The sequence below is a fragment of the Grampus griseus genome (assembly GCF_964374135.1).
Source record: "Grampus griseus genome assembly, chromosome: 11".
NCBI lineage: Eukaryota > Metazoa > Chordata > Mammalia > Artiodactyla > Delphinidae > Grampus > Grampus griseus.
In genome coordinates, this window is record NC_139005.1 from 54,084,163 (window position 1) to 54,097,322 (window position 13,160).

Consider the following 13,160-nt stretch of genomic DNA (forward strand, 5'->3'; position numbering starts at 1 on the left):
GGAAGAAATTTTAAACTATATTGGTAAACTATGTCTTAAGCATAAGAATAAGAGGTATTGCGAAAGTTTTGTTTTTCCAAAGTTAATTACAATATGGAAAAGATATAAAAATCTTTTGAAGTGAAATGAATTATTGATTTTCCTTTTAGTTATTTTCTCTAAATTATTAAATAAGTTAAAGAAATTCAGTTTTATTTAGTTCCTAAAATTAAAAACTGAAAAAACATGTTCAAAAAGCTGACTGAGAAGGAATACATTTACAACTTTCAATGTCAGAAAACTGTTGTTACTTCAGAAATGTGCAGCAGAAGCAAGATGACAGGCACTCTGAAAGCACATTTGATACATGGGACTAGAATTTACAAAGAGGCAAAGTTATGTTCTTTACAAGCTCCTGGGCTTTTCTGCTGGTGTCAAATCCTGCCAGGTGTGTAACTGAGGTGTAAAGAGCTGCCCCAGGCAACCATCTCCCTATAACCAATGGTGTCCTAAGACACCTGGTAGAGGCCTCAATAAAAAAATTGCTGGGGCAGAATATCCTTCTATGACCTTATTCCACCTTTCTGATGTTAAATGACCTCTAGTCACTTTCAGGATTTCATATCAGAGAGCTGGGGATTGTGGGGAGGTGAAAAGCATTTCCAGAAGAGTTTATGTTGCTTGAGGTTGGATTTTTACATTCTGGATTGAATGTATCTGTTCAAAGTTTGTCAAATTCATAACAGTGCTAATGATTCTGCAAGAGAGAGAGTTTACCATGTACCTCCATAGGAGCATTTTTTTTGCAGTGAAATCAAGACAATTTTTTATTGAGAGAATCTTTTACATCTATTCGTAGATGATAATCTGTATTTTTTTGTGGTTGTTTGACTGCATTTTATTTTTATTATTTTTTAACATCTTTATTGGAGTGTAATTGCTTAACAATGTTGTTAGTTTCTGCTGTAGAACAAAGTGAATCAGCTATATGTATACATATATCCCCATGTCCCCTCCCTCTTGCGTCTCCCTCCCACCCTCCCTATCCCACCCCTCTAGGTGGTCACAAAGCACCGAATTGATCTCCCTGTGCTATGCAGCTGCTTCTCACTAGCTATTTTACATTTGGTAGTGTATATAAGTCCATGCCACTCTCTCACTTCGTCCCAGCTTACCCTTCCCCCTCCTCATGTTCTCAAGTCCATTCTGTACGTCTGCATCTTTATTCCTGTCCTGTCCCTAGCTTCATCAGAACCTTTTTTTTTTTTACATTCCATATGTATGCGTTAGCATAAGATATTTGTTTTTCTAACTTCACTCTGTATGACAGACTCTAGGTCCAACCACCTCACTACAAATAACTCAATTTCATTTTTTTTTATGGCTGAGTAACATTCCACTGTATATATGTGCCACATCTTCTTTATGCATTCATCTGTCGCTGGACACTTAGGTTGCTTCAGTGTCCTGGCTATTGCAAATAGTGCTGCAGTGAACATTGGTGTGCATGTATCTTTTTGAATTATGGTTTTCTCTGGGTATATGCTCAGTAGTGGGATTGCTGAGTCATATGGTAATTCTATTTTTAGTTTTTAAGGAACCTCCATACTGTTCTCCATAGTGGCTGTAACAATTTACATTCCCATCATCAGTGCAAGAGGGTTCCCTTCTCTCCACATCCTCTCCAGCATTTATTGTTTGTAGCTTTTTGATGATGGTCATTCTGACTGATGTGAAGTGATACCTCATTGTGGTTTTGATTTGCATTTCTCTAATAATTAGTGATGTTGAGCATCCTTTCATGTGTTTCATCCTTTCATACAGCAATCTGTATGTCTTCTTTGAAGAAATGCCTATTTGTGTCTTCTGCCCATTTTTGGATTGGGTTGTTTGTTTTTTAGATATTGAGCTGCATGAGCTGCTTGTAAATTTTGGAGATTAATCCTTTGTCAGTTGCTTTGTTTGCAACTATTTTCTCCCATTCTGCAGGTTGTCTTTTCATCTTGTTTATGGTTTCCTTTGCTGTGCAAAAGCTTTTAAGTTTTATTAGGTCCCATTTGTTTATTTTTGTTTTTATTTCCATTTCTCTAGGAGGTGGGTCAAAAAGGATCTTGCTGTGATTTATGTCATAGAGTGTTCTGCCTATGTTTTCCTCTAAGGGTTTTATAGTGTCTGGCCTTACATTTAGGTCTTTAACCCATTTTGAGTTTATTTTTGTGTATGGTGTTAGGAAGTATTCTAATTTCATTCTTTTACATGTAGCTGTCCAGTTTTCCCAGCACCACTTATTGAAGAGGCTGTCTTTTCTCCATTGTATATTCTTGCCTCCTTTATCAAAGATAAGGTGACTATATGTGTATGGGTTTATCTCTGGGCTTTCTACCCTGTTCCATTGATCTATATTTCTGTTTTTGTGCCAGTACCATACTGTCTTGATTACTGAAGCTTTGTAGTATAGCCTGAAGTCAGGGAGCCTGATTCCTCCAGCTCCATTTTTCTTTCTCAAGATTGCTTTGGCTATTTGGGGTCATTTGTGTTTCCATACAAATTGTGAAATTTTTTGTTCTAGTTCTGTGAAAAATGCCAGTGGTAGTTTGATAGGGATTGCATTGAATCTGTAGATTGCTTTCGGTAGTATAGTCATTTTCACAATATTGATTCTTCCAATCCAAGAATTTGATATATCTCTCCATCTGTTTATGTCATCTTTAATTCCTTTCATCAGTGTCTTATAGTTTTCTGCATACAGGTCTTTTGTCTCCTTAGGTATGTTTACTCCTACATATTTTATTCTTTTTGTTGCATTGGTAAATGGGAGTGTTTCCTTAATTTCTCTTTCAGATTTTTCATCATCAGTGTATAGGAATGCAAGAGATTTCTGTGCATTAATTTTGTATCCTTCTACTTTACCAAATTCATTGATTAGCTCTAGCAGTTTTCTGGTAGGGTCTTTAGGAGTCTCTAAGTATACTTTCATGTCATCTGCAAACAGTGACAGCTTTACTTCTTCTTTTCCAATTTGGATTCCTTTATTTCTTTTTCTTCTCTGATTGCTGTGGCTAAAACCTCCAAAACTATGTTGAATAATAGTGGTGAGAGTGGGCAAGCTTGTCTTGTACCTGATCTTAGAGGAAATGGTTTCATTTTTTCACCATTGAAAACGGTGTTGGCTGTGGGTTTGTCATATATGGCCTTTATTATGTTGAGGTAGGTTCCCTCTATGCCCACTTTCTGGAGAGTTTTTATCATAAATGGGTGTTGAATTTTGTCAAAAGCTTTTTCTGCATCGATTGAGATTATCATATGGTTTTTATCCTTCAAGTTGTTAATATGGTGTATCACATTGATTGATTTGCATATATTGAAGAATCCTTGCATTCCTGAGATAACCCCCACTTGATCATGGGGTATGATCCTTTTAATGGGCTGTTTGATTCTGTTTGCTAGTATTTTGTTGGAGATTTTTACATCTAAGTTCATCAGTGATATTGGCCTGTAGTTTTCTTTTTTTGTGACATCTTTGTCTGGTTTTGGTATCAGGGTGATGGTGGTATTGTAGAATGAGTTTGGGAGTGTTCCTCCCTTTGCTGTATTTTGGAAGAGTTTGAGAAGGACAGGTGTTAGCTCTTCTCTAAAAGTTTGATAGAATTCGCCTGTGAAGCCATCTGGTCCTGGGCTTTTGTTTGTTGGAATATTTTAAATCACAGTTTCAATTTCAGTGCTTGTGATTGGTCTGTTCATATTTTCTATTTCTTCCTGATTCAGTCTTCGCAGGTTGTGCATTTCTAAGAATTTGTCCATTTCTTCCAGGTTGTCCATTTTATTGGCATAGAGTTGCTTGTAGTAATCTCTCATGATCTTTTGTATTTCTGCAGTGTCAGTTGTTACTTCTCCTTTTTCATTTCTAATTCGACTTTTTTGAGTCCTCCCTTTTTTTCTTGATGAGTCTGGCTAATGGTTTATCAATTTTGTTTATCTTCTCAAAGAACCAGCTTTTAGTTTTATTGATCTTTGCCATTGTTTCCTTTATTTCTTTTTTATTTATTTCTGATCTGATCTTTATGATTTCTTTCCTTCTGCTAACTTTGGGGTTTTTGGGGGTTTTTTTTGTTGTTGTTCTTCTTTTCTAATTGCTTTAGGTGTAAGGTTAGAATTTATAGAAATTTCTTATGAATAAGAAATAAGACCTTTAATAAGACTTTATAAATAATTATTTGAGCTCTGTTTTTGTGATTCTGGTGTGTTTTCCAATACCACCAAGTAATTCTCCAGTTCTCAGCAGACACTTACTGGGCATCCTACAAATTTAACTCAGTTCTAACACTATCTACCTGGAGACAGTGTCAGATCCCACAGGGTAAGAGTTTAATATTCAGCCCTCTCTCCCCCAATTCTCAGAGGTCGGTGGGTGGTGCTGAAGTTCCAACCCTCCAATCACTTGGTGTTTCTGGTGACCAGCCCTTTTTTGCGACTATCTAGAAGACCAAATCTAAGCCACTTCATTAACATAAACTCAGGTGTGCTCCAAAGGAGCTCCTTATGAATAGCAAAAGACAACTCTTATCTCTCAGGAAATTTCAAGGATTTTAGGAGATCTGCCAGAAACCAGGGACAAAGACCAAATATATTTCTTATTATACTATGGTATCATTCTCTTTTTTTGTAGCAGTGGATAAAAGCATGAGCTCTAGAGCCAGACTACCCGGGTCCAAACCAGGTGCTACAACTACCTAGCTCTGTGACCTTAGGCAAAGTTCCTTAACCTCTTTTTGCCTCAGTCCCCTCATCTGTAAAATGGATATAACAACAGTGATAGTGTTTAGGACATGCTATGCAAAATATGGCACCTTGACATGTTAAGTATGTTAAACGGAAGGAATTTAAAACACAGCAGAAGCAGGAAGGTCACTCTGACCTCCCCGCCCTTGCCCTTCTTCCCTGAAACAGGTTGTAAAACTCCCACGTGAGATGCCCTCCCTGTACCAGGGGGAAGGAAGACATTCTTATCACCAGAGACAGGGAATTGGGGGCCAAGAAATCTGTACAAACAAACCTTGTTAAACTCGACCTATTCTTCCTAATTACTTCTTCACCACTTATAACTCCTAGCCCAAGCCCTTTGTCTTGTCAATTCTTCACAAATTTATTGTTTCTTTGTCTAAAATGTATTAAAGCTTCCTGCTCTGGTCACTTCTTCAGGTCTTGTGAAGGCTCCCACGTATAGTGTAAAAATATAATCAAACTTATATGTTTTACTCCTATTAATCTGTCTTTGTCAGTTAAATTTTCTGACCCAGCCAGGGACTCTAAGAGGTTCAAGAACAAGTTTTTCCTCCTGTACGACAGTCTCCACTTGATAGCATTGCAATTAGTTAATATATGTAAGCCCTGGGAACAGTGCGCATACCGGGTGAGAGCTTTGTAAATATTATCTATGATTATCTAGCAAGTCTTACATTGTCTCACAGTGCTTTGAAGAAAAGTCAGCATTGAAAAATTCCCTGAAATAGGTGAATACCAACTCCAGATTAATAATCACATTGGACAATTGGTCACATCCTGTTTTAATTTATTTAATGGCATATGAAATGAACAAGGTTCACATCCATGTTGAAATTAACTCTGACAAATCAAGTTAGAAACTTTAAGATGTTCAATCTGTGTCCATTTTGTTTTGTTTTCTAATTGTTTCTACTTCTCTGCTGTGTTTTGTTTTTGTCTTTTTCCTGCAGGGATATTTTTTTCAAATTCAGAAGAAGCATGTTGCATTTAAATAATTTAGGCCTAACAGTTTTAACGTCTGAACAGCACATTAAGACGTTAGAACTATTAAAAGACAATTGGAATGAAAAATTTTAAGAGCTGATTTGAGCAAAAATCAATTTGAATCAGGCAGTGCCCAGTTAGGCATGGCTAGGAGCACTCCACCAACAGGAGCTGGGGGCAAGACTTTTAGAGAGAAGATGCAGAAGCAAAGCAAGGACGTTATTTGATTGGCTATAGCTTATGCATTTGCCTTATTTGGAAAAGCCTAGTTTCCTGCTTGTGGTACGTTGTCCTTAGGTTTCAACATCTTAAGCTTGAGGGATGGGTAGGCTAAGATTTTGGTTTCCTAATGTACGTGTGCTACTAAGGCATTAGAGCCACCTCAGTGCAATGGCCTCCTTGTTTAACTAATTGAACAAAACAAATGCAGAAGTCAATGATGCCACTGAATTAACAGAGTGGAACTCAGACCCAGAAAGATGGCCCACAGTCCTAACAGCCTAAGCACGCCTCCCCAAAGTGTCTTACTTAAGAAGCATTGGACTCCTTGGTGCAGTTGACAAGAGCAAGCAGAGTCACTGTAATATCAAAACGGAATCCTTGACCCCTTTGTATGGCTTAACTTGAAATGGTGAATTTTCCTTTAAGGTATTAAATCTCCACATGTTTGGAATTCAGCAGGAGGGATTAACTTTGACAAACCAGGAATAGCTGCTCATGTTCAGAAATGTAAGAAATAAAGCTTTTCAGTTTGGTTTCTGTTCTTTTAAAGATCTCACAAATATGCTCATGATTGGAAGCATGCATTCTTCTTTGCAGACTTTAGTAGAAAACTTTAGATTGATGGCATTCTACCTAATTCATTCATCAAATATTTATTGAGGAGCTATATGTCTCAGGCACTGTCCTGGGTACTGAAAAGAGCAATGGAAAAGTCCCTGCCCTCATAAATGATTCATTGTGGAGTGTATATCTTGCACAGTGTTTACAGAATGGAGTGTATACATTGTGGAGGGAGACTAAGAGAAAACAAGTGAGGACAATACACTATGTGACAAAAAGAAAACTCATCAGGGAAGACTTCACCATGAGGACATTTATTACTTTTTTTTTTTTTTTTTTTTTTTTTTTGCGGTACGCGGGCCTCTCACTGTTGTGGCCTCTCCCGTTGCGGAGCGCAGGCTCCGGACGTGCAGGCTCAGTGGCCATGACTCACGGGCCCAGCCGCTCTGCGGCATGTGGGATCTTCCCGGACCAGGGCACGAACCCGTGTCCCCTGCATCGGCAGGTGGACTCTCAACCACTGCACCACCAGCGAAGCCCACCATGAGGACATTTAGCAAAGACCTCAAGGAGATGGGGTTTTCTAGGGGAAGAGCATTCTAGGTAAAGGACCCAGAGACACAAAAGCTCTGAGGTGGGGCATGTGTGGCGTGTTTGAGGGACAGACAGTCTGGCTGGAGCAAAGTGAGCAAGGTAGGGTGTAACAGGATGTGAGTTTAGAGACATAAGGACGTGAGGGGAGAGCATGTAAATCATATAGGAATTTGGGCTACTCTAAGGGTTTTGCTTTTAGTCTGGATAATGGGAAACTTGGGGAGTTCTGAGAAGAAGAGTGACACAATCTTACCGTTTAAAGAGAGCAGTATGGCTATTGTGTAGAGGATAAACTAAAGGTGACAAGGGAGAGCAGGCTATTTCTATAATTCAGGTGAGAGATAATGGTGCCTTTGGTTATGCTGATATTAATGACAGTAGTGAGAAATGGATGGATTCTGGACATTTTTGGATGTATAACCAACAGGATTTGCAAATGGATGGAATGTGAGGTGTAAGAGCAAGAGAGAAATCAAGAATGACTCCAAGGTTTTCAGCCTGAGCAACTGAAAGGCTGGAGTTGCCATTTGCTAAATAGGGAACCTGCTGGGATAAACAGGTTTAGAGAGATGGAATTAGACATGTGATATCAGACACGTTAAGTTCGAGATACCTATTTATTAGCCATCTAAGCAGCAACGTGGAATAAGCAGATGGCTTTCCGATTCCTCTGCGTTCTGAATATAGTCCTTCCAGCGAAGTGCTTCTATAGTACTGAGACATATTTGAATTGCTGCTTGATATAAAACATGTTTATGAACTTCTATAAGAAATTCTGAACCTCAACGCTGCTTTCAGAGAAAGTAGAACACTAACAGGAAGAATATAATTTGTATGCTTATGACGAGTAGAAAGAGTCCCAAACAGAGCTAACTCTCCTACAGCAGCTGCAGCAGGCACCAAAGGGCAAACGAGAGCAGATTTAACTGCAGTTTGATTTCAAACAGGCTGTGGTCTTGAGGGTTTCCACACTCTTTGGTACTGTATAAATTCGTTTGGTTTTCAAGCACACGGGGAAACAATGTTTCCTGTGCCAGATATGTATTTTTGCACAAAACTAGTTTGAAAGGCCTCAGCATGAATACTCAAATTGCAATTGACCTGTGTCAGGGATGGCAACAGCACCAAGAAATGGAGCATAAGAAATGAAAAAGAAATGAAGAGATAAATTTGGAACAACAGGGAATGGCGGTGAGGAAATTTCAGGAATTACAAAACGTAAAGTAGAGGTTAAAAACCCAGATGCCTGTTGGAGAAAGGCAGGTAGTGTCAATGGTAAAGTCAGCCTTGTGCGCACACACATGCACAATAACAGGAAGTGGTAGGGACTGTGGTGATCCATCAGCTGGGCATAGGTTTCCTCCAAAAGGGAGTTGGGGTGTTCTTCGTTGCCATACAAGACTGGGAGCACAGAGCAGTAAGATCTTGTCTGATTGCCAGAAATCTAGATATTTACGTGAAACCTCCTGATTTTTCAAAATTTTTTATTTATTTATTTTTATTTTTGGCTGTGTTGGGTCTTCGTTGCTGTGCGCAGGCTTTCTCTAGCTGCGGCGAGCGGGGGCTACACTTTGTTGCGGTGCGCGGGTTTCTCATTGTGGTGGTTTCTCTTGTTGCAGAGCATGGGCTCTAGGCACATGGGCTTCAGTAGTTGTGGTGCGTAGGCTTCAGTAGCTGTGGCACGTGGGCTCAGTAGTTGTGGCGCACGAGCTTAGTTGCTCCATGGCATGTGGGATCTTCCCGGACCAGGGCTTGAACCCATGTCCCTGCATTGGCAGGCGGATTCTTAACCACTGCGCCACCAGGGAAGCCCTGAAATCTCTGATTTTTAAATGTTGGCATTTAATTCACTTTTTCAAACAGCACTATGTAAGCCAAACAAAATGTATGTGCAAGTTGCTTTTGGTCTTTAGGCCCCCACTTCACAACTTCTAACACTGCCATTTACATACAAATAGTTTTAATTATTGACTAAACCAAGCCATTAAATTCCAACATAGTTATGACAATTATTTCTCCTCCACAGGATAAACCATTCTTTTTTGTGTGTGATCTGGAGTTTCTGTTTCAATATGAAGTCCTCATATTCAAATACAAGAGTAAATACAAGGTAATAATATAATAAAAATAATTCCTTTTCGGTTTTTTTAATAATGAAAGTTATTGACTTTTGTTACTATCCTTGCATAAATCTTCTCAAACTGAAGTCTACATTAAATTAAGTATGATGCAGAATAAGACAGTCATGCCCTGCTGCTTCTAAAATAGGTTGACATTTTGAAAGATTCTCCTGAAATATTTTTCTAAGGATGTTCAGCTTCAGAAATTATATAGGCTGATGGGAAAGGACTGGTTCTAATGGGAACGAACAAGTAGAGAGAGAAATTTTCATTATGATTAAAGGCCAGTCTTCATAGTCGTTCCTATAACTCATTTTCTCCATCATTCAATATAGAAATTTCCATTAAAAAGCAAGCACACTGGATGAGTGAACAGTTTTAGGGGAATGCTTAAAATCCTTCTGTTCGGATCCTGGTGTTAACCTAAGCAGACAGCTGGACCAGTGTTCAGGTGCTGTGATTTGAGAAAGATCTGGGAAGAGTTTTATCTTCCAGGAAACTTTCCTTAGAGACTCTTGCCCTATGGTGGCTTCATTTCTACTCACACAGATAGATTGTGTGTGGGGGTGTCTTCATTTTTTTTTTTTTTTTTTGGTAAAATAATTGAGAAAGCAGATATCCCCAGAGTGGGGTAATGTCTTAAAACACTTACCAGCTAACACCTGGTGCAAGAGACTGACTTTAAAAAAAAATTTTCTTTTTCCCCCAACAGGGGCAGGGAGCTGAGACAGCAAGAGCAAGAAGAAAGAACAGAGGCTCTAGAAGTCTGGAAAGGAGATGAACTGGAGGTGTGAGGTGTCACTTAATTCTACCTAGTGCTAGCTCTGGTTCCCAGGAGAGGGAGGGTGCAGATGGAGACTTCAAATCACTTTCTATGTGGTACCACCAGTGACAAATCAAAATGTTCTCAGGTTTTTGGTGGGGATTTAAAAAAAGTATCTTGCTCCAGATGAAAATAGAAAATGACTTAGAATTTAGAGAGAGGAAGGATCATTTTAGTTAATTTCACCCACACCCCTATTTTGTAGATAATCCCAGATGCCTTCAGGAGAACGTTTCATGACTAGGGAAAAGATGTGTGGAAAACTATGGAGGAAAAAGTGAAGTGGAAGAGCTTGGCTCAAGGGGAAGCTGACAAATGTGTCTTGGTCACTTACCTGTATATGGAACAGGTCTTACTTTGCAAACTTTGGAGAGATTTGCTGACATAGGGCTAAGAAGGGGTAAACCTGAGGTCAGAAGCTGCTGCTGAAAATGTAACCCTTCTCACAAATAAGGAAGTTCTCTGCCGTGGGCTGTGGCGCAGATGCCTGCTAGCCATGTGTTTGCTCAGTGATTTCTTTGGCACTTTGTAAAACCCTGTAGGATTTCAGGATATTAGTGCTTCCCCCGATTTACTCTTTGTAAACGGTGCGTTTAGATACCCTTTACTACCAGTCAGCTTCATGTCAATCTCCTTTTATTGAAAAAAGGGGAGAAAGGGAGGTGTCTTTCTCTTTTCCCTTGCCTTATCAGGTTATAGATTATTTCTTTTTACAGGGTCATTGTATATTTTATTCTTGCTAAATAACTGGGTTATGGATGTCTAGTCATCTAATGAGACCTGTGTTCTCAATCCACAACAGCTTTAGATAAAGGTGTGCTTACAGCAAAAGATTACGTTGACGTTTTATTTCTCAAGGAGGAAAAACTCAAATACCATGTGGTAGACACTTTTTTGTTTGTTTCAAAGATCTGAAAAAGATAATAGGTTCTTGGTGTTGGATAATCTTTCTCTACTAAGTTAGATTATTAGTTAACATTTTCATTTACAAACAAGATGATACTTGACTGAATCACATCAGAAACGGGTAATTCTCTACCAGTTCACATAGTTGATACAGCGTTTCACATAGTTGATACAACGTTTTGTTTTTGTTTTTGTTTTTTTGGCCACGCAGTGCAGCATGTGGGACCTTAGTTGAAGAGTCTTAACCACTAGACTGCCAGGGAAGACCTGATACAGCATTTCTTTGCATAAATCCCCTGGGTCTTGCTTCATCATTTCCCAAGTGCTGTTTTAATCGCTCAGTAGTTAAAGGAGGCAATTCTGTTCCACTGAGATAGGCACACAAGGGAAGGCAAAATCTGGGCCAAGCCGGGAAACAGCACCATGGAAACAGACCTACAGCAAAAGAGGAAGAGGCCCTGGATTCTGCTTGGGTTGAGCACGCTGATGGCAGGACTTCTGTAGAGGGGATTTCTCTGCTTTTCCACTGCCCAACTGTGGAGGGGAGTACAGAAGTTTCAGCAGGGAAGTGAAGATGACACTGTCAGGTCAGAAGGAGCTGTGTGGGCCTCCTCCATGCCCCACAGCAATATGCAGTCTGAGAAATGTATGCCATCTCCCTCTTCATCCGTTCTAGGTGGATGAGAGTGAGCGTTGGATTTCCCTGAATCGAAATCTGTTCACTGTCCATTATTAGCAAATCTCTGAAGCCTCCCTTTCCTGGTCTCTTAACTCAGGATAATAATATAGCTGCTTCACTGGGTTGTGTCAGGACTTAAAGAGATGGTTCAGGCAAAACATTAGCACAGAGCTTGACACATAGCTCCAGGAGAAGGCAATCGAGGAATTCTTTTCTCTAAAGTATGTATTACATGAAACATTTGGCAGGTTCAAAGATAATAAAGCATTGTTGGGAGAGGAGAGAGAAGGGAAATCAGAGAACTGGAATGGAGCAACCCCAGTGAGAGGGGGACCACAGATAGCTCTAAATGGAAAGAGGCAGACAAAGCAGCAGAAAGAACCCTTAGCTAAGGTAAGCCCCAGGCCCAACTGTGTGTATTAGAAGAAAATCATTTGATTCGAGCATTCTGGTTCTACTGCAGGGTTATGTTTTGTTTTCTCACTTTTATCTCACACTCAGCCTCACCTCATACATTTCATCATGTCCCCCTTCTTCCTTATAAAAATTTCTGTAAGGTTTCTCCCCCTTCTCCTCTCTCTCTCTTGCTCACACCCACTTCTTTCCTCTTCATTCTTACTGGTACTTGCATTACGATTTACTTCTCTTTTGCTGTTCTTTAAAAACATTACTCTCTCTAGCCTGCCAGCTACCTTCTTTTTTGTCCCTTCCAGATCATGAGAAAACTGTATTTTCTTTCTCCACAAAGCAATCTTCTTTTTACTGACCACTTAAACTCCCTTTTAATCTCTTCTCTGTATCTGTTATTATCTGCCCACCAGTCGTTCATTATTTCTTGGCTAATTTTTAGTATTTATGCCAGCTGGAGATGCTGATCAAGGACCATTCACCTGCACATGTGCTAAATGCAAGTGTTTGCTTACTGGACTTTAGGTTTTCTGTATTTCAAAACCTTCATTAGAGAACGTTGCTGTGTGAACAATGGGCCTGTCCATTATTACGTAGTGAGAGATAACTAGCGAGCCCAATGTATTGTCTGTAATGATATTTAAAGTGGCTTTTCTTCAAACCAAGATATTTTGGAATATAAAAGTGATAAAAATTGTCCAGGACTATTTAACAACTACCCAAATTATCCAATCACCAAAAATGATTTCTCTTGCTTTTGCCAAGGTAACTGAAGACAAAAGTGGGTTTCTGCCTTAGATGATCCACTGATTGTTTATACTATCTTAATGAGCTAGAGCATTGTCAAGGCAGACTTTAACCTGAATGTGTGTAGATATGCGTAAATATATGATTTAATGGAAAGCAATTCCCCAGAAACCTAGGGTGGTCTAGATTCCACCATGGGAAGGCCATATTGGTGGAGAGAACCCACTTCTATTGCTATAGATTCCTCCTCTTTTCCATTTGCTTGAGGCAGAAGGGCTGACTTGCTACAATAGGATAAAGAAGAAATAATTTACTTGTCTTTGGACATTTTGTGAATTTGGCAAAGTTAAGTCTT